The 20,994-nt window shown below is 40.4% G+C and overlaps 1 long non-coding RNA gene across 2 annotated transcripts; it reads right to left on the minus strand.

Moving 5' to 3' along the window:
* Positions 1-1,122: 1,122 nt before the first annotated feature.
* On the minus strand, positions 1,123-20,012 carry LOC309690164. 2 transcript variants are annotated; one of them, XR_014271625.1, is made up of 4 exons: positions 19,947-19,971; positions 14,102-14,182; positions 5,907-6,034; positions 1,123-5,742 (listed from the first exon to the last, which is right to left on the minus strand). It is a non-coding gene; the product is annotated as an uncharacterized lncRNA (long non-coding RNA). The 2 variants fall into 2 exon arrangements; XR_014271624.1 differs by lacking the exon at positions 14,102-14,182 and having other exon boundaries at positions 19,947-20,012.
* Between the last annotated feature and the right edge of the window lie 982 nt (positions 20,013-20,994).

Genomic DNA, 20,994 nt, shown 5'->3' on the forward strand with positions numbered 1-20,994 from the left:
GGCTATACAAAGCCACTACAAGTAGGGAACCTAATATATACATTTAGCCTCTTAATGAGAATTTTTTACACAAGCTTTTTTCCTTTTTTAGGCTTTATTTAGGTTGAGCAACAGTCTTTCGCCCTGAATTAGGTGCTGCTTCATAACAAAATCATTGTGTTTACATCAAGTTGAGGTCAGCTGACTACTTTGGTTGCGACTGAAAAATCCACTGTTGGCACCCTGCATGAGACACACTCAGCTAAGATATGCTAAACACTTAGACACAAAGCCAGCTCACGCTGAACTGTGGGATGTGGGAGAACACAGAAAGAAATCATGGGTTTCTAGTTGGACTCAATCTTTAAGCCCCACTCTGCTTTATAAGAACAGTGGAAAGATCAATAAGGTTCTCTCCTATGTAGGTAATGAACATCATCTTTGACCCATTGATTCTTAAATGCTTCTGGTGAACAATGGCGAGGCGCAGGCAGGTCGCATTGCCCTAAATCTAAAGCAGGAAATGGTTGTCTGCCGAGAGACATCACTTAAGTTCAATTAGCGGAAGCTCAGGCACATTCCAGATGTCAGGAAGCTTGGTTTCCTTATTTTTTTTCTGTTAATGCCTCTTACCTCTGGCTTCCTCCTCACATTATTCTTTGCCCAAGATCGATCCACTGAGAAAAGCTTTAATCAATTAAATCAGGCTGGAAATGAAAACAATCTGCCCTGATTCTCACATAGGTGCATATATAAAAGTCTCGGTCCACTGCCTCTGCAGATTTCTTAGTTGCTGTGTATTTTTTTCCCACAATTGTGTACAGTGACTTTATCTCTAAATAAGAATAACCAAAATACACCCCAGTCTTCAGACAGGTTTGCATCTTAAATTTAGTGGCACCAGATAAGCTCCAGATAAGTTTACGCAGACTGGTGTGTGCAGAAATTTTCATATCCTCAGGAAACAACAAGCTCTATCTTTCCTTTGGTCAACAGAAGGTCTTAAGAACAAAATCCACTTATGTGATTCAACTTTCCTGAGAGGCGAGACAGCGTTAGTGATAAGAAACAGACATAAAAACTCCCTCAAATCTCTCTCGCACACAGACACAAAAAATCCACTCTCACTCCTTCTATTCAATTCAATTCAATTTTATTTATATAGCGCCAAATCACAACAAAAGTCGCCTCAAGGCGCTTCATAGATACAGAGAAAAACCCAACAATCATATGACCCCCTATGAGCAAGCACTTTGGCGACAGTGGGAAGGAAAAACTCCCTTTTAACAGGAAGAAACCTCCGGCAGAACCAGGCTCAGGGAGGGGCGGCCATCTGCTGTGACCGGTTGGGGTGAGAGAAGGAAGACAGGATAAAGACATGCTGTGGAAGAGAGACAGAGGTTAATAACAGATATGATTCAATGCAGAGAGGTCTATTAATACATAGTGAGTGAGAAAGGTGACTGGAAAGGAAAAACTCAATGCATCATGGGAATCCCCCGGCAGCCTACATCTATTGCAGCATAACAAAGGGAGGATTCAGGGTCACCTGGTCCAGCCCTAACTATATGCTTTAGAAAAAAGGAAAGTTTTAAGCCTAATCTTAAAAGTAGAGATAGTGTCTGTCTCCCGAATCCAAACTGGAAGCTGGTTCCACAGAAGAGGGGCCTGAAAACTGAAGGCTCTCCCTCCCATTCTACTTTTAAATACTCTAGGAACAACAAGTAGGCCTGCAGAGCGAGAGCGGAGCGCTCTAATAGGGTGATATGGTACTACAAGGTCATTAAGATAAGATGGGGCCTGATTATTTAAGACCTTGTATGTGAGGAGCAGGATTTTGAATTCAATTCTGGATTTAACAGGAAGCCAATGAAGGGAAGCCAAAACAGGAGAAATATGCTCTCTCTTTCTAGTCCCTGTCAGGACTCTTGCTGCAGCATTTTGGATTAGCTGAAGGCTTTTCAGTGAGTTTTTTGGACATCCTGATAATAATGAATTACAGTAGTCCAGCCTGGAAGTAATAAATGCATGAACTAGTTTTTCAGCGTCACTCTGAGACAGGATATTTCTAATTTTAGAGATGTTGCGCAAATGGAAGAAAGCAGTCTTACATATTTGTTTAATATGTGCGTTGAAGGACATGTCCTGGTCAAAAATGACTCCAAGGTTCCTCACCGCGTTACTGGAGGCCAAGGTAATGCCATCCAGAGTAAGAATCTGATTAGATACCATATTTCTAAGATTTTCAGGGCCGAGTACAATAACCTCAGTTTTATCTGAATTAAGAAGCAGAAAGTTAGCGGCCATCCAGGTCTTTATGTCTTTAAGACATTCCTGCAGTTTAACTAATTGGTGTGTGTTATCTGGCTTCATGGACAGATAGAGCTGGGTGTCATCTGCATAGCAGTGAAAATGTATGCTATGTCTTCTAATGATACTGCCTAAGGGAAGCATGTATAATGTAAACAGAATTGGTCCTAGCACTGAACCCTGTGGAACTCCATAATTAACCTCAGTGTGTGAAGAGGACTCTCCATTTACATGCACGAATTGGAGTCTATTAGATAGATATGATACAAACCACTGCAGCGCAGTACTTGTAATACCTACAGCATGTTCTAATCGCTCTAATAGGATATTATGATCAACAGTATCGAACGCTGCACTGAGGTCTAGCAGGACAAGCACAGAGATGAGTCCACTGTCAGAGGCCATAAGAAGATCATTTGTAACCTTCACTAAAGCTGTTTCTGTGCTGTGCTGAGCTCTGAAACCTGACTGAAACTCTTCAAATAAACCATTCCTCTGCAGATGATCTGTTAGCTGTTTGACAACTACTCTTTCAAGGATTTTTGATATGAAAGGAAGGTTGGAGATTGGCCTATAATTAGCTAAGACTGCTGGGTCTAGAGATGGCTTTTTGAGTAAAGGTTTAACTACAGCCAGCTTGAAGGCCTGTGGTACATAGCCGATTATTAGAGATAGGTTGATCATATTTAAGATCGAAGAATTAATTAATGGCAGGACTTCTTTGAGCAGTTTTGTAGGAATGGGGTCTAAAAGACACGTTGATGGTTTGGAGGAAGTAATTATTGAAGTTAACTCAGAAAGATCAATTGGAGAAAAAGAGTCTAACTTAATATCAATGGTACTAAGAGTAGCTGTAGATAATATTACATCTGTGGGATGATTATTGGTAATTTTTCCTCTAATGATAAAAATTTAATTTGTGAAGAAGTTCATGAAGTCATTACTAGTTAACGTTAAAGGGATGGTTGGCTCAAAAGAGCTCTGACTTTTTGTCAGCCTGGCTACAGTGCTAAAGAGAAACCTGGGGTTGTTCTTATTTTCTTCAATCAGTGATGAATAGTAAGATGTTCTGGCTTTGCGGAGGGCTTTCTTATAAAGCAGCAAACTATTTCTCCAGGCTAAATGATGATCCTCTAGATTTGTGACACGCCATTTCCTCTCCAGATTACGAGTCATCTGCTTTAGGGTACGTGTTTCAGAATTATACCACGGAGTCAGGTACTTCTGATTTGAGGCCTTAGTTTTCACAGGAGCTACAGTATCCAGAGTCGTACGTAGTGAGGAGGTGAAATTATTAACAAGATAATCGACCTCTGTTGGGGTAGCGTTCAGATAGCTGCTTTGCTCTGTGTTGGTACAGGGCATTGAAGATGATAACAGTGGGTGGATTATATTCTTAAACTTAGTTACAGTGCTTTCAGAAAGACATCTACTTTGATAAAGTCTACTCTCCACCGCTGTGTAATCAATTATTGTAAATGTAAATGTTATCAGGAAATGATCAGACAGGAGAGGGTTTTCAGGAAACACTGTTAAATGTTCAGTTTAATCACACTCTAGATCTTGTTTTAACATATGGCATAGAAAGTGGTGGGTGGGTTCTTTTACATTTTGAGAGAAACCAATTGAGTCTAATAACAGATTAAATGCCATGTTGAGGCTGTCATTTTTAGCATCTACATGGATGTTAAAATCACCCACAATAATTATTTTATCTGAGCTCAGAACTAAATTAGATATAAAGTCTGAGAAATCAGACAGAAACTCTGTGTAAGGCCCAGGTGGACGATAGATGATAACAAGTAAGACTGGTTTCTGAGTTTCACAGCTGGGGTGGACAATGTTAAGCATCAGGCTTTCAAATGAATTAAAAGTCTGTCTTGATCTTTCATTAATTAATAGGCTGGTGTGAAAAATTGCTGCCACACCGCCCCCTCGGCCTGTGCTTCGAGATTTCTGGTAGTTAGAATGGCTCGGGGGTGTTGATTCATTTAAACTAACATAATCATCCTGCTGCAACCAGGTTTCTGTAAGGCAGAGTAAATCAATTTGTTGATCAATTATTAAGTCATGTACTAACAGAGACTTGGAGGAGAGAGACCTAATATTTAATAATCCACATTTCACTGTTTTACTCTTTGGTTCAGATGTGGATACTGTATTGTTCTTTCTTTGTAATTGTTTATGTTTAAGTTGTTTGTTGCTGGTTTTTAGTTTGTTTTTTGTCTTTTTGGAAGCTGACACAGTCTCTATGGAGATGGGTTTTTGGGGGGGTAGCAGGAGGAGAGAAGCTGCAGAGAAGCGTGTAAGACTGCAACTCTGCCACCCTCCCAATTCTGTTTATTTTCACTTGTCTTATCTTTACTAGTTTTAATATTTCTTTGGATTAGAGGGTTAAGACATACAATCGGCCTGTATGAGCAGCTTCTGTTCGTGTTTCAGAGAGCACGTGGCATCTCTGAATGTGTCACTGCAGACCTATGGGTTGATCATGACTGAGACGTGTCAGCTGACAGTGGGTCAGACCTCAACCACTTTGCTTCCTCCTGCATAGAAGCTCAGGTGGGTGGGAATTAAGGTGTGAGGACATTTACAATGGCAGGACGGTTGTAAGTTAGGGAATGGTGCTAAATCAGCTGCTACTGTAGCCACTGTATTTATGTGCATTTGCATTTGACAAGTTAAAACAGATGCTACATGAACTCAAATGCATGCTTGGTATTGGTGCTGCTTTTTTCCAGTGGGGGTTAACCCTCTTTATCACTCATGCAGTCCTCCCAAGAGACTGGTGGTAGCAGTATCTGTTCCAGCAGGCAGGTAATTTATATTCAGCACATGTCAAACTGTGTGAGATGATCTCGCTCTCAAACGGTGCCACTCTTTAGAAGATTGGCATCAGAAGACTGAAGTTTCTAGCATTGTACTGCCTTTTTTCATCTCGCTGTTGGCATCTTCTGTTTCCTGTGGGTTGTGTTAAGTGGCTCTCCTTTTAAGCTATTGGATTCTTTTATCCAGAATAGGATGGAGGTGGACAGCAGGAGGCAGGAGTCAGGAGTCACAGATCACAATATTAATGTGAAAACTTTTTAAAGTTGTTTTATTCTGCCAGTAATCATAAAAGTTTTAAAAGAGGAAAGAGTGTTAATACTATTTTAGCCATACTTAAGAAAAACCCTGAAATACTTGAACTCCTTCGCTTGTGGCAGCAACTCCTCCCTGACCTGGAGTTGGCACTCAGCCATTTTCTGATTGTGAGCCGTGGCCTCAGACTTGGACCGGCTAATTCTCATCACATCCACACTTCCCAGAAATCACCGCAGTTCGAGATGGAGGTGATATTCAGCAGAAACCAGTCACATGCAAAAAGCAGGGATGGGATCCTGAGACCATCAAGCCCAGCACTGTCCATCCCTCGGCTCCGTGTAGAAGCTCACAGACTGATTACTGCTGTGTCTGCAATAATGTGGTGTGCAACGAAGAGAGAGACAGGAAAGATGAAAATGAGCTTCCTCAGAAAGGTCAGTCCTAGGGACGGGGTGAAGACCTTAGGCACTGAAGAGAGCTGAAAAAACAAACCATATTAAAAGGAGACATTTTACAAGGTTCAGACAACTCACCTGGATGCCTTCCTGGTGAGGTGCTGAAGAGGAAATTGTGTCTCTTGGCTGTCCTGGGAATGCCATGGATGCATGGATGGATGGATGGATGGAAGTAACGATGGATGCATGGATGGATGGATGGACTCCTGAGGGTGCAAATCAGAGCCTGATTGTGTAGAAGTTAATGAGAAAATAAACCTTCTGCTGATGTGCTTTATGTCCTCATTAAACATTTTCTGTTAATTTATGTTCTCACTCATGCCGTGTTATTTATGATGAGTGTGGTGATGATGATGATGATTCCATTTGATGAGGACAACAAGAACAATAAATCAGGGTACGCTTCAGGGGAGACCTACCTTGTCATAAATAAGTCATTTAATATGTAAAGATGTAAAGCCTAAAAATTTCACGATGTCAGCGAAAATCCCAAAGCCAAATCTGACTGAGCAAACATCCATCCATCCACTTCTCACTCACATCTAAATGAAAGTTAAGCATCAGTAACAAGGTGAATTGGCTCTTTCAAAATATTGCGTACCAATAAATTAAAACAAATTCCCAGTTGCTTTCCCTAATGGGCAGCCTTGGAGTTACACTAATCACAAACTGGCATCCCAGTTCTTTATTTCCAATGTATTCAGGTGCAAATACTTCTTATCTCAGCTCTTTAGAAGTGCTGATCCTGAGGACTTTAATATAAAGTAGAGCTGGTTGACCTAGATGATGAATACATCGGTGACAGTTTAAATAGGCCTTATTGATTGGAAACAAACTGCGAAGTGTTTGGAACTAAAAAACCATTATCCAAGCATGCCAGCTGCCCACTCACTCTCCATAGTCACTCTACTCTTTCACATTGAAGATAAATAACGCTGATTACTGCAGCATAGCTGTTTATGCTGCAATACATCCTTCTTTTTCTTTATTAGCACTGTCATCAATTAGTGAAGGTCTTTCAGTGTGTTTGTACCATGAACCTGAATTAAAATTGTATTTGTGGACATTTCTTAATATGATGACTTAATAACAAAATGTTTTTTCACTTACTTTGCTCTTATCGTGTCTCTGCACTATTAAAATTCTTGCCCGGTGGAATTACAATCAGATTACTTGGCTTTAAAGCCTGTTGAGCTGGCATTTATCGAAATCATGAACAAAGGAGGAAATCAAAAGAATTCTTTCTGATATTTCTGCTAGATAATAGTTTGCTGTCGATGCAGAATCAGACACTAAATTCTATTGATTCTACTGTCACTGTCACTGAGACTTTAAATGCGTGGCCAAACTGACATTACAGAAACATACGTTTCATTTTCAAACTTGCTAGTAATGGGGCTGTAGGCCATAAAGTCCATCCATCCATCCATGACCACCAAGTAGAAGTACACCATCTGCCTGACGTCAGTCACAGAAAAACAAGTTAATGAACAGAAAAAGTGGCAAAATGAAAAAAGTTTAAATCTAAGTTTTATATTCAAGAAACATGTCAAAAATAAATAATGAAACACTGACAGTGCAGTACGTAAAGCTTTCACCTTTAATGCCGCGCCAGCTCATGGACAACAAGAAAAAGAGAAAGAAGTAAATGTTACTGCGATGGCGACGTTTCTTTTTCTGTTCAGCCTCGGTTCCATGTCCTCTTGTACTCTGTCATTTTTCAGAGAGCAGCTTTGTTGTGTCCTAAACCAGCTGAGAAAATTGATGAAACCTGAGTGTTCCTAAAAATACTTTTTTTTCCACAGCACAAAACCTCCCATTAGTGCTCCAGCTGTCACGTCTGGCCACCTTTGAAAGGAAAAAACAACAAAAAAACTCATCTTGTTAGCAAGTCGACTGTCTGGAGACCGGGTCATCACGTCAACACCGTGTGAAGATATTCAGGAAATTTGGTTTACCCGCTTGAGCCACTGTAATCACAGACGCCCACAGTGGGTGGAATCACTGCTGTGTATTATCCGCACCCGAAGCCAATGATCTAACAGGACGTTTTATATAATTTTCAGTCTGATAAAAGCACTTCGCTGCCTGGAGCCCATTATACAGTCATAAGAAAATACGTACACCCCATATGACAGCTTGTAGACACACCTTTAGCAAGTAATTGTCATGACTTTCAGTCTCTCACATTTTTATTTCATTGCTTAAGTTTTCTGAGGTTTGCAGACTTACACATTTAGGCTCAGGGTTCCTCCAAATCATTAACTCAATTTGTGTTAAATCTGAGTCCAGATAAGCAGCAAACGGCTCCAATAGCAATAAACTACTGTAGAAGAAAACTGTGAAATACCAGACTATATAAGAAAGACCCACAATCACGTATTAAAGGGTGAAAATAAAGCAGAAGACGCAGCAGAAACATGACATGTCTGTTATTTTCAAGGTTAAAGTTTCCTCATCACAGTATTCTCAAACTCTTTGATGCATTTTCCTCTGATGCAAAGCGAGTATTCACATTGAGATGGAAATGTGATGTTTTGATTAAGGCCATCTGCAGAGCCATTTTTTAAAAAACGTGCTGCTTCGTTTTGACAACTCGCTGAAACTAATCTACATCCTACTGTGCAAACACTCTAATCTCTCTCTGCTGCAGCAGTAACTTCATGACAAAAACAAACTAACTTACTGTTTCACAGTGACTTTACAGCAAAAGTATGAATACAGGAGCGAAGTCCTCAAATACCAGTTCACAGGATGAAGGCGAGTATAACCAACAGCTGGAATAACAGTAGTGTTTTTAGAACTCAACATGTGAGGTTCCCAAAATGTCTCTCCTTTAACACATAAGTGGAACGAAACAGCTCCAGCTGCCTTTAAATGGATCGATAAGCTTGTCATCAAGAGAATAACAGTTGATGGGTTTTTGTGACGCAGTAGTTAAACTGCACTGGGATTTGGCTGGTGTCACATCATCTCACTGAACAGATTTTGTGTGTAATCACGCCATGGTAAACCTTGGTGTTTGGTGATAATAGGGTTACCACATTTGCACAGATGTCATCACCATTATCAGTTTAAAGATAACTTTATGTTTCTCATGTTTATCTAATACTTATTGAATGGTTATTGCTCAGACTTCCAAAAATTGTATCTGGTCTTTAAGTCTGACATCATTGACTTCAGGTCCCAAAGTCAAACGAACACTGCAACATCACTGAGAGTTACAAACTGTCTAAATTCTTTCATCTGTAATGAAATGATCAGAGTGGCTGCGCTACCAGGTGTAACAATTAAGTTTAACATCCAGGCATCTATGAAAACAGAGTTTATTAAGTTTGGCGGAGTTCAAAGTTAGCAGTTAGCTCGCTGGTTTCCATCTAAAGATGATATACCACGTTCTGACTGAGGGATTTCTGAAAAATTAAAACGTACAGCTCTGCTATCACTTCTGACATAAATGAAGACAGAAAACTAAACAGCAGTGATGTTTGTAGGGTTACTGAAGTTGGGCTAGCTGGTACATAATTGTGATGTTTACAGAAATTTTGAGATATCCTCATGAGCAAGGATGCCCAGCCAAAGACCAAATCTGTAATTCTTGTGGCAAATTCAATCATTTTGCAAAGCAATGTCGCTCAAAGAAAAAAGAGACACATTGTGGAAAGAAGTATAAGAAAAATCTGCCACCGCAAACTGTTCATCAGGTAACAGATAACGCTGCACATGTGGAGACAGGGCACACATCCAGCAGTGATGACACTTATGTATATGTGGTGGACACAGCTCAACATCCTAAACTCCCACATACTGAAGTCAGAGTAATGGGCACCCAGATACCGGTGCTAATCGATTCTGGGGCCACTGCTAACTACTTAACTGAAGCTACCTACAACAAACTGACACCACGTCCTACGTTAACTTCTACAGACTAGAGATGGCACGATACCACTTTTTCATGTCTGATACCGATACCGATATCATAAATTTGGATATCTGCCGATACCGATATGAATCCGATATAGTGTTTTTTAATCAATAAAACTGATTTTTGTTTAATATCTTGCTGCTTTTTGTATAAGTTCATACTCAAGTTAAAAAAAAAACCACTAAATCTATTCTGTTATACCTGCATGCAACAAAATGCACTGCACCCAAAATATTTCATAGTTCAGCAATCCTGATCAATCTAATAAACTTAAACCTACTCCATCCTCCCTATTCTGGTATTTTAAAGAGTAAGCAACCTAACTAATAAGGCTCTAAAACTCCCAGCAAAAAAAAAAAAAAAAAATAGGGAACCACCCTCCACCTCATGATGCTTAATCGACGTAATCAACTTTAATTTGATGCAGTGTGAAAAAAAAATGCACAGAAATAAATTATTTTTCAAGAATAATTAAATAGATTCAACATCTCCCTTCAACAGAATTGCAGAATTCACAGATGGTACCTTCCCAAAGGAAAAAGTAGTATAGCTTACTAGGGTATATTAGACTTAATAGTTACTATATACAGTAATGGACTTCTATACATTTTACATCAGATTAAAACGTTGGGTGTAAGATTCGGATAATTATTTATTAAAAGCTAGACATTTTAAATGAGAATAAGAAAGAAAAGTATGTCTTTGTGCCCCCTTTTCCCTGTTAATGCCCTATCGGCCCCCCTGGCTAAACTTTGCTAGATCCGCCCCTGCACAGTTACCAGCGTCAGCTACGTAGAAAAAGATCCTCGAGTAGAAAGTAATATTAAATAAATTCTAACAACAGCTTATCAAACTTAAACGTGCTGCTGTTGTTCAGCCGCTGGTTTCCTCTTTCTGGCGCGAAGTGGGCGATAAACAAGCAAGAGAGACGGACTCGCAACAGAAAAACCAATCAGCTGATCATTGATCAGTTTCATGATTGAAGTATACTTCAATCTCCTAAGAGATTGAAGTATATTGAAGTATTGAAGTATTCACTCTCTCTAGTATTGAAGTATTGAAGTATATTGAAGTATTGAAGTATTCACTCTCTGTCTCTCCTGCTGCTGGAGAGAGAGAGAGAGAGAAGAGGCAGTCGCTCCATATATCGGTTGTAAAGCTTAACACGTGAATGCTTTACAAACATTAAGAGATGAACTTACACATTTTCTTTACTTCTCTCTGGGATAACTTCCTCGGAGATGAAATGCCAGATTGGTAGCGAGGCTAGAAATACACACAGCGGCTCTATCACGTGAGGCATACTGCTGCCACGTGCTACGGTTATGATCCGAGTTACGCCATGTCGCAAGTTCTGTGAGGTGCTTTTTTGATATTTAATGGATCGGATTACTTTTTTTTTTTCTCTCCGATATCCGATCCAGTAATTTACGTCAGTATCGGACCGATACCGATTCGTAATATCGAATCGATCCATGTCTACTACAGACATCAATATTTACCCATACCACTCATCTACATCTCTCCCTGTGTGTGGTGCATTCAGGTGCAGGGTGGAAAAACAAGACAAAACAGTTAGGTGTTCCTTCTTTGTCATTAAAGGAGGAGGTTTCAATATTTTGAGCTTTGAAACCTTACTCTGAATCGAGAGAAGTGTGAATTTAATAAAACAAAACTTGAGTTTTTTGGTTTCATCTTCTCTGCAGCTGGCATTTCAGCAGATCCTAAAAAGGTTGCAGCAGTTCAACACGCTCCCAACCCAAAAAAAACCCTGCTGACATCAAAAGTCTCCTTGGCATGGCCAATTACTGCTCGAGGTTCATCAGGGACTTCTCATCGATCTCTGAGCCACTGCGCAGGCTCACACACAAGGCCACCCCTTGGACATGGGGTCAAAACCAAGAAACTGCGTTGCAGGCACTCAAGGTCAGTCTCACAAGCGACACGACGATGTCCTACTTCTATCCCAGCAGAATGAAAGTGCTCGTGCATGTAAGGTTGCAGGAGAGTATGTCAATTTCTTCTCTTATCACTCCACCCCAAAAGCCATGACACTTCACGAGATAAAAACAGAGACTCTGAAAGACCAGGTTCTGCAGGAAGTCATCGGTCACATCAGGAACAACACGTGGCATCTAACAGATAAATCCCAGCATGCTGACATTTTGAAATGATTCAAACATGTTCAAAGTGAACTAACAGTAGCTGACTCATCTGACTTCATACTCAGAGGCATGAGGATAGTTATTCCAACTGTCCTACAAGAAAGAGCAATACAACTGGCACATGAAGGGCACCAGGGTATCGTCAAGACCAAAGCGCTACTACGTACCAAAGTATGGTTCCCAGAGATCGATCAGAAAGCAGAATCTGCAGTTCAAAAGTGTCTGCCATGCCAAGCTAGCACACCTGTCACACACACTGACCCTCTGCAGATGTCACCATTACCCGAAACACCCTGGCACAGTGTCAGTGCAGATTTTTATGGACCACTCCCTACGGGGGAATACCTGCTCATTAACACAGACGAGTATTCTCGCTATCCAGTCGTTGAAAGTGTACGCTCAACATCAGCATCTTCTGTTATCCCAGTCATTGACAAAGTGTTCTCCATGTTTGGAATCCCAAGGACAGTAAAAACTGACAATGGTCCTCCTTTTAACAGTGAGGCTTTCTCAGTTTGCAGGCTACCTAGGATTTCATCATCGCAAAATCACACCTTGTTGGCCTCAGGCGAATGCCATTGCTGAGAGATTTATGAGAACCCTAGGCAAAGCACTGAGAGTTGCCGAAACACAGGGCACACCATGGAAACAGCACCTAAACATCTTTCTTCGTGAGTACAGATCTACACTTCATAGCGCAACAGCGAGCTCACCAGCTGAAATACTGTTTCAACGCCAGCTATACACTAAGCTCCCTTTCATTAACACCACTCCGCGGAAGTGTTCAGATGCTAAAGTGAGAGCAAAGGATGATAGTGCAAAGATCAAGATGAAGGAGATCGCAGATGCAACCCGTCGCGCCAGACCACACTCACTAAGACTGGGTGACACAGTGCTGCATCGCCAACCCAAGAACAACAAATTATCCACACCTTACAATGCAAAACCCTACAAAGTGACCAAGGTTAAGGGCTCTGAAGTTACAGCTACAAGGGATGGACACTCAATTATCAGGAATGCCTCATTCTTCAAGAAAATCCGACATGGACTTGAAGATGCCCCACCTGGACGGCATGTCGACCCCGCCTTAACAGACAAGCCCAGATACCCAGTCAGATCAAACAGATGCGTACCTATGCATCTGTCTGATTACATCAGATCTAAGACTTGAATATCTGAGTGACCAGTTAAAGGTTACACTGCGTGTAACATGTTTGTTGTTCCTGAATCTAACACTGTAACCAGGATTCTAGTGATAGTGTTTAGTCAGAGATCTGCACAGATGCAGTGCTGTTTAATTGATGTTTAGGTGTGGAGAAACTCAAGTAATAAGAACGTTCAGTAATTTTATTAGGTGTCGTTGTCATAGGTTCAGATTAATAATTCACCTCGCTGAGTACCCAAGTTTGTTAAAAAAAAAAAAGGTGATTGTGATGTTTACAGAAATTTTATTTTGAAAGGTCGAATGTAAGGCGGAAGGATGATATAAAAGAGGAGACAACAAAAAAACGGTAGATGAACAAGTTAGCGCTACAGACTGTGTTGCCGCTGCAAGCCTGAGAATTAAAGAATGGAACTGAGAAATACTGAAGGTGTCATCATTAATGTTTGAGGCATGCAAACATTACAATAATGATGTGCTATGTGGTGGCTAGCTACACAGCAATGGTTAGCATAATGCGATGGAGGATGAACACCTGCTTTTTTCCACTCCATAAAAGTTAACGTGAGGATTCCCGATGGTTACGGACAAATGCAATTGCATGGCAGGATAAACGGACCAAATTTCAGTCAGGAGAACAACTGAGATAATCCATCCACAATATGAGGTTAGTCATTAAAATACTGCTGCATGGACTGGGCTGTAGTTACACCGTAAGGTTTTAAAAACTGAGCTTTAAAACATTACACTGATAAATAGTGGTAATAAAAACCAAGAGAGGCCGACAGTGGTCACTGACTTTTTTAGGGGCTTGTTCAGATTAAATAGAACAAGATTAAAAGCATTAAAACATGTTAAAAACACAACAGCCTTAATAAAAGTAGAGTAGGAAGCAGGGTTCATCAAGTCATCACTTCACAACCAGATAAGCTCCACAGTACAGGACAATAGTCAAAAACTACACTTCTGTTAAAGCCACTAGCTTGATGTTCCAGGTTTCAGCCTGTCTTTACCAACTCACCATGCGCCAACATGAAGGATAACTGCTGTGAGGAGACATATTTTAACCCACACAGTCTGAACCTGGTAGTTGAAACTAAACCTGTAGGTGAAAGGAGCAGAAAAAAATGTGTGATAAGTTTGGGCTAAAGACAAAGTTGAAACACTACAAGTGCAGTGTGAGTCTGGCTTAATCCTACAAACTCTCCTGGACTTCGAAAGCTTCCCCCCTCCTCCGTTCCCTTACAGCTGCCACTTCATTCTTTGTGTAAAACAAAGGCTGTTAAAACTTTTGTCCTTGTTGGTTCTGTGTTTGGGTCTGTTTAGAACTACCGCCCGAGTCAGCCCTGACAGACGCTAGCTCGTAGTGAAGAAACTCACCTGACAAATGGACACACACACTGGTGTTTCCTGCAGTTTGGTACTGATCAATTGGATACAAACTGTGTCTTTGTGCTTGATGTTAGCACTGAGCTTTTCATGTGCTAACATCAAGCAACCATTTGGTTAAAAACATAAAAATCCATAATGTTTTCAATGCAACGAGCTACAGCTCTTTCATACACACACACAAAGCTGGAAACCTGTGACTGTACTTTATTAGGGTTACATTACAACGTGCATCAATGCGATGGCAGCACATTCAGAAAGGTAATATCTGCAAAGCATCAAAACACAAAAATACAGAAAGCTGAAACAGGAAAACACAAATTTAACATTATTAAACTAGAACTCTGATAATTAAACATCTTTACACAGAAAATTTCACACAGTTCATTTGTTTTAAATGACAGCTGAGCACATAACTGTCTTCTTTCCATTTCAGGCACAATACAGAAAGCATTCATCATTCAGGTCTCATCAGTGATGCGCCACCATTTCTTTTTGCTTTAATTTTCTTTTAGTCACATAAATCTCACATTGACACGTTTACATAGGTCACCTTCTCTTTTTGAACTACTCTTCTATTTTTTCTTGGAAGGAGAACAGAACCTGTGATCCTTTGAACCCGACTAATTAAAGTCTTTAATATTATAATTGTGTGCTCGTCCCCTTAGACCAACATGAACCGTGTCCTTATCTCCCCTCGCACCACTTTGACACAAACGGCAATATAAAGCAAATTTTACCGACAACCACTGGTTACTAATTCTTCCTATGTGGCTCTGATTGGACGAGCAGGTTAACAGGCCCAGCGGTCCTGTTTTTTGTCTTATTTGTTCAAGGAATTTTGGCCCCAGTTTCATTCCACAAAGGCTTCCCCGTATATATTAGAGACAGCCCCCACAGGGCCTAATTGATTTAAAATCCCCTCTCATTTTCCAACACTGAAAATTAATGATGAGTAATAATAATACCCTCCATACCGGATAAATTTGATCGACTGGTTAAATTGCAGTGTGTAATACTGCTGTAGTTACTGTCTGTACATATTGTTAACACAGTACAGTCTCATGTTAAAAACTAAATTTCAACTAGTTTTATTCCTGGAACCAGTCAGAACAGATGAAACTTTGTGGTTTTAGTCTTGTTGTATTTTCAGGGATTCTTTGCTTCAGTTTTTATTAGTTATGTCTGTTCCGCCACCACACAAGCAGGGGGCCGGTTACTGAGCACCAGTCAGGAAAAAACATTTATTCCCAAGCTGTTGCTGGCACTCGCTGTGAAATTAATGGCTAAGTTCTCAGTGTCAAAACTACACTGGTTTTAGTTTTTCCCTCACTGGTTGCCGAGCAGTTGCTGGAGGATGCTCGGTGCTGCTGCTGTTGCACTATGAACCTCTTTGCAGTTGCTTTGCTTGCAAACAGAGTGCTAGTGTCACCCATGGTTTGGATGGAAGATTCTGACTGGTTGGCATCTTTCATGCAAACTACAGGAAACTGCAGCAATCTACTACTGACCACAGTAAACACAGGGTAGAAGGAGATGACGATGATTTGGTTAAAAAAGAGGAACATTTTTCTTGACACTAACATGCATGTCTTTGGACTGTGGGAAGAACCCACAGAGACCCACAGAGGGGTGAACATGAAACCTCCACACAGCAAGAACCCAACCAGCTGGTGCATTCAAACCTAGCACCTTCTACTATATTTTATTTTGATTTATACAACAGTTCAGTGAAAAGAGAAAGGTCCACGATCGTACTTTCTTTGATTGTGAAATGTAAATTAAATTTTTTACAGCGTGGTCAGAATTTGTCTAGAACAGCAAGTCACTGTAATCTCTAACAAACACTCGGGAGGAAACATTCATTTTGTTGGCCTTTTGAGAGGCGGTGACTTCATTATTTTGCTGCTCCTGTGAGCATTTGTAGCAGCAGGATCGGTCACTGTGAAAACACTGCAGTGAAAGCTAATATTCAAGGTACTGCTAGTAATTAAGAACGTGTCAGTGGGAGCAACAGAGACTCACTGGTGTGTTTTTAAAAGACAATAATGGAGCTGTTTGGCACAGAGGGGTGAAGATAAGGCTTTGGAAACAAAGAAAACCGCCCCCATCTCTGAAATTTGAACGGTATCTGCAGCTTTATGAAACTGGTCTAATAATGGGCGTGTTTCTCTCTGTCTAATTGCTCAACTTGATTACATATAATCATCTTCTTTCCCCACTCATCAATGTCTTTACTCTGCAGCTGGGAACCCAACTGGCCACACTCAACCACCTTTCGGCTAGACATTTTTTTCAGCTCACAAAGAAGCTTCAATGATGTATATCTATATGCATATTACTCAGAAATATATAACCCATAAAATAACAGCATGTCATCATCAGGCTAAAGTCATTCTTTACGTCGTCATGTTTGCTCTTCAAGGATTCTAATTCCACGTGTAAATAAATAGATAGAATAATGATCATAAATAAATAAAAAATAATAAAATCACTTTCTATAAATTTATAAGATGAAGATATCACACACATCGTAGTTTAAAAACATTTTAAGTCATGTAACTTATAATAAAAAATGTATTATTGTGGGGTCTACCTTACAATTTAAAGGGCCTTGAGGTGAGTGTTGTTGTGATTTGGCGCTGGATTGAATGTATTGAATTAAACTGAATTAAAGGCACACAGACAGCCGCCAACATCATCTTTTGCCTTCTTGTTTGTTTTGTGTGTTATTTAATGATCTCTGCTGCGTTATTTTGTATCTAAGGTTGTATTACAGCTTTAGTTAGCTACGGTATGAGTCAGTCTGCATTATCTGTACTCTGTGCAGTGTTTATGACCTTTTTATTGTGTTTTAGATAACCATTTGGAGATGTGGCTGAGGACAGAAGATTAAAATTTGCCTATAGGGCAAACTGTGGCTCATGCACTGCTACTTTCCTCTGCGATGAACACAGTGCTTGTTAAATAAATGAAATGATGAAGAGGGAGATTTCTTGGACCTAAATGTTCTCACCCAGATATTCTCTGTCAGAACTGTTTTAAAATCATCTCATTATCAGCTGCACGGAGGTAATATACGAGCATGCAGCACCTTGTTTCCAGCTCTCTCCTATGAGAGATAATGTGAATATGCATTCAGCACCGCATGAGTTTTCAATTACATTCAGGCCATATATTTGATGGCCTGAGCAGCCTCATCCACAATGTGATCTCAAGTGTGACCAAAAATGAAAGAAATAAGCAAAGCAGTTTTTACTGCTTTAAGTTAGTATAGTGAAGCATGATGGGATGGAGGGCGACTCACCCCTTCATCCATGTTAATTCCACCCAGGCTGCACAGCTCCTGCTCCCTGCAGACTGAGCGACATCCAAGTTCTCCTTTTCTTTAAAGACTAAAAAACTTGAGTACTATGATGCGCACAAGTCATTTTGTTTCTTAGTTTTAATGTAGACAAATTGTCAAGTGTGGTGCTGTAACAGGATGCCACTAGTACAACAAGTCAGCTTAACTGGATTTCTGTCCCTGTAAGATATTCCATGATCAGCTGGAAGTGGTATCACTTCAGCATTAACATCAGCACAGAAACTGTGAGCTGGGTGCTTCATAGTGGGTTTCCATGGTAACGTCTAGGTGGCCCAGTGTTTTTATCCATGAAGTACATGTTGAAAAAAATAGAATTCTCAGTGACGCTTTAATCATATCATTCATCCTTGGCGTTTTCCTGCTACAGATCATTACTCATTAGCTGAAATAAACACCAATACACCCAAGTTAACCCAAGTTGCCCACAGCATCATCGTGTTTCTGTTGCATTGACCAGAATGATCCTTTGCAGATGTTTATCGTATTTTTTTAGCAAACTGAGGAGAAAAACGAAGCTGAAAACTGGACTTCCTCCACTTCATACTGGTCCAACAGTGATTCAGGCCCATTTCAAATCACCGATTCAAAGTGGCTTAAAAAATCCTCATGTTGATGCTTCAACAAACCATTTCTGCTGCTATTTTCATCTTTTAAAGACAGTTACTATTTAACATACAAAATAATAATATAATGACAGAGTACACCTGGGCAAACTGCCGTCTCACATTCATGCTCGATTTCTGCCATATTTAAGTCTAAACCACATGATCAGCCTACAGTGCTGGGAAAAAGTATGTACCCCCTTTCTGATTTCTTAGTTTTTGCATATGTATCACCTTTCAGATGATGATATATCCTGCAGTTCAGTTTCACCAACCACACCCAGGCCTGATTTCTGTCTGTCAGGGGTTGTGTGTGGAGGCGTGGAAGAGATGACCCAAACGCAGAACTCACAGTGAAGAAATGATGAGGATTTATTGGACCGGGTGAATGAACAAAGCAGGAACAGCAGAACTGACTAGCTGACTGAAAGACTGAGTGGCTGGCTGAATAACTGAGCGCTAACAGGAACGACAACATAACATCAATGACACGACAAGGGCTGAAGGGAAGAGAGGGCTTAAATACATGATTAACAATGACAACGATTGGAGACAGGTGAGTGAACAGCTGAACCTAATGAACTAATGATATATGGGAAGAGGACTGAACATAATGCACACAGACCAAGGCTAACACAATAAAACAGGAAGTGGAACAGGCAGTAGATAAACAGTGAACGTGAACTGAAAATACTGGGTCAACGACCCAGCAACCCTGACACTGTCAGACCCACTGAATCAAGAAATCAACTAAAACAGAACCTGTCTGACAAAGTGAAGCCGGCTAGAAGATCTCAGAAAGCACCACATCATGTTACGATCTAAAGAGACATCTGATAAACAAAGTCAATAGCATCTATCAGTCTGGAAAGGTGTACAAAGACTTTATCCACAAATGGTGAATTCAGAGAACAGTGCTGAACCTTCCTAGGAGTGACCAGAGTGCCAAAATTACATCTGGCCCCTTCTTCAGAACTGAAGCAGCTTCTCGGATGAGAGATGAAACGTCCCCAAGAAACTTAAAGAGGTCCAAGACTTAAAGAGGTATCTTTCCAGGCTCCTTAGACCAGCCTACCAAAATTACTCCAAGAACGCATGGACAACTCATCCAGGAGGTCACAGAAGACCCAGAACAACATCTAAAGACCTGCAGACTCAATTAAGGTCAGATTCAACAGTAAGAAAGAGACGGGGCAAAAATGGCCTCCGTGGGAGAAAAACCACTGCTGACCAAAAAGATCACAAAGACATTTGCCACCAAACATCTGGATGATCCCCGAGACTTCTGGGATTTTTATTCTGTAGACTGACGAGACAAAAGCTGAAATTTCTGAAAGGTTTGAGTCCCGTTACATCTAGAGATGGACCGATCCGATATTACGTATCGGTATCGGTCCGATACTGACCTAAATTACTGGATCGGATATCGGAGAAAAATAAAAAATGTAATCCGATCCATTAAATATCACGAAAGCACCTCACAAAACTTGCAACACACCGTAACTCACCTCAGGTTAGCACGTCGGAGCAGTATGCATCACGTGATAGAGCGGCTGTGGCATGCAGGACCTGTCGGTGGTCTGGATAGCATGTGGAGCTTCGCTAGCAACCCGGCATTTCATCTCCGACAAAGTTATCCCGAGAGAAGTAAAGCAAGTGTGTAAGTCCATCTCTGAATGTTTGTAAAGCATTCCTGTGTTAAGCTTAACAAACGACTGCCTCTTCTTGCTGCTACTTCAATCATGAAACTGCTTAACGATCAGCTGATCGGCTTTTCTGTCGCGAGTCCGTGTCTCTAGTTTGCTTTTGGCCCACTTTGCACCAGAAAGAGGAAACCAGCGGCTGAACAACAGCAGCACGTTTAAGCTTGATCAGCTGTTGTTAGAATGTATTTAATATTACTTTCTACTCGAGGATCTTTTTCTACGTAGCTGACGGCTGGTAACTGTGCAGGGGCGGATCTAGCAAAGTTTAGCCAGGGGGGCTGATAGGGCATTAACAGGGAAAAGGGGGCACAAAGACATACTTTTCTTTCTTATTCTCATTTAAAATGTCGAGCTTTTAATAAATAATTATCTGACAGCCAAAGTTTTAATTTGATGCAAAATGAATAGAAGTCCATTACTGTATATAGTAACTATTAAGTCTAATATACCCTAGTAAGCTATACTACTTTTTCCTTTGGGAAGGTACCATCTGTGCAGTCTGCAATTTTGTTGAAGAAAGATGTTGAATCTATTTAATATTTCTTGAAAAATAATTGATTTCTGTGCATTTTTTTTCACACTGCATCAAATTAAGGTTAATTACGTCGATTAAGCATCATGAGGTGGCGCGTGAGGGGTGGTTCCCTATTTTTTATTTATTTATTTTTGTTGTTGCTGGGAGTTGGAACCCTATTAGTTAGGTTGCTTAATATTTATGCTAAGTACTCTTTAAAATACCAGAATAGGGAGGATGGTGTAGGTTTAAGTTTATTAGATTGATCAGTATTGCTGTACTATGAAATATTTTTTTTTGCATACAGGTATAACAGAATAGCTTTAGTGTAGTTGT

Source organism: Aulonocara stuartgranti (assembly GCF_965226115.1).
Source record: "Aulonocara stuartgranti genome assembly, chromosome: 15".
Classification (NCBI taxonomy): domain Eukaryota; kingdom Metazoa; phylum Chordata; class Actinopteri; order Cichliformes; family Cichlidae; genus Aulonocara; species Aulonocara stuartgranti.